This window comes from Nanorana parkeri, unplaced genomic scaffold, assembly GCF_000935625.1.
Source record: "Nanorana parkeri isolate BGI_ZX_2015 unplaced genomic scaffold, ASM93562v1 scaffold1536, whole genome shotgun sequence".
Taxonomy (NCBI): Eukaryota; Metazoa; Chordata; class Amphibia; order Anura; family Dicroglossidae; genus Nanorana; species Nanorana parkeri.
The window spans coordinates 158,998-161,074 of NW_017307804.1; the positions used below are offsets into that span (position 1 = coordinate 158,998).

The following is a 2,077-nucleotide window of genomic DNA, read 5'->3' on the forward strand; positions in this document are numbered from 1 at the left end:
CTTTCTCATACACACCAGATTACTAACATTTGTAGAATGTGATGTATCAGTTTAAGTTCATTGATCAGTGTCATATTCATGTGTATATATCACACACACACTGAGCAATCCTAGATAACTAGAATGTAGAATTTGTACATTGCTCAGTTCTAGTTCATTGATCACATGACCAGTGCCATCATCACCCTGCAGATGGTCCCTGTGATTAGACACGTCTATGGATGTCTATAGATGACAACTGACTACACAGCTGATCTGATTACTTCTGGTGATGAATTAGTTCCCCGTTGTCACATCTCTTAATATGACGAATGGGTCACATGATCAGTGCCATCATCACCCCAATGGACCCATTGGATGGCCTATAGACAGGACAGTCTCTCTCTCCTCCTCTTCTTTATATATCTCTATCCAACAGTTTGCTTTACAAAATGGTGTGTGTATATTCTAATATATCTATCGTATTAGTCCAGTAGAGAAAATGCAAAACAAACGGGAGTATTGCGGTGTGCGATGATACCTTTCTTATTGGACTGACATGTTATTGAAAAGTCAAGCTTTCTAGAGTTAACTTCTCTCTCTCTCTATATCTATATCTATATATTTTCCATTTCTTTTAATGTTACAATAATTCATGTCCATTACATAGGGCTAATAGTATTTGTATTATAATAATATTATTGTTATTATATGTATATACTCTTTTTCTTTCCTATAGCAGTGTATCTTTATATATTGCACTTTATGGTACACACCATATTCAGTTCTGTTTCATTCTATTCTCTTTCTGTAGTTCCTAAAATACGGATGGAAATAGGGCCTGTAGTTCCCGTTTGTGGATTTTTGTGCCTTTTTTATTACGTAAGGGATTATATTCCGGTCTCTCGGTTGTAGGAAGTTTGGGGGTGTCTTGGGTTGTGCGGCGCTATTTCTATGATGTCCCTCTATTCCGTATAAGAATTCAGACGTCGGGCTGAATTCACAAAACTTCTACACAGAGGCTGGGTGTCTCCTCACTATTATGATTGTAATTTTTAAGTCTTAGAAGTATCTTCATCCTGTTGTGTTGGCTTTGTGACTGTAAACTGTGAATCAGTGTAATCACAATAAGGCGATTAACTAGCATTGTGTATGTGTTTTGTATATCTATATCTTTTTTTTGTTTGTGTATTTACATACGACACAGTCAGGTGTACATGCATGCATGCATACAACAGTCAGATGTGTGTGTGTGTGTGTGTGTGTGTGTACATATATATATACATACATATGACAGTCAGGCATATTGACATACATACGACAGTCAGGTGTGTGTGTACATACATATATACATATGACAGTCAGACATCTGTACATACATATGACAGTCAGGTGTTTGCGTACATAGATGCATGCATACATGCATACATACATGCGACAAAGTCAACCGTGTCTACGTTCTAATATCCATTGGACCGTATTCACATATCGGTCGGTGAGAATAAATGTGTGACAACCACATCGCCTTAAATCTTCCCCAATAAAATTCGGCAAGTGAAACGCTCTCATCGGATTGGCTGTTGGGCTCTATCTATTTTACAAAAGATTCACGCAGGAATTGTTTTCACATACCACTTTTTCTTAAGATTCACACCTTTTCTAACTTGATTCTCTAATGGGAAGATGTGTGAATCTTGGGTGAAAGTGGTATGTGAAAACATTTTATATGTAGACTCCTAAGACCACATTCACACCATGATGTTCCAGGGACATGTGTTAGTGTGCTGCGTGTTCTCGCGTGTCCCTATTGTGTTCAATGGGGGTCCTGAATGCGCAGAAAATGCTGTGACCTGCGTTCCACGTTTTTGGCTTCCACGTGCGTGCTCTTTTTTTGAATGGGAACCCACCAGGATAAGGATTATTATTTTCATAAAGTAACCATTCTTTTCTGCTGTGTCCAATGAGATTTGAAGATGACAGTCATGTGACTAGGACGACGCTCCTGATCCTTGTGGGAAGTGAATGGAGCTCGGGTCTGTTCATGTGGAATTGTTGTTGGTCACTAGTGACATCCCTCCCTAGTGATCCCTTTGAATCA

The 2,077-nt window shown here is 38.7% G+C and overlaps 1 protein-coding gene across 2 annotated transcripts in view; it reads left to right on the forward strand.

Moving 5' to 3' along the window:
• The window catches only part of ZSWIM4 (zinc finger SWIM-type containing 4), a 27,462-nt gene that overhangs the window by 980 nt on the left and 24,405 nt on the right, over positions 1–2,077 (forward strand). The window lies entirely within an intron of this gene.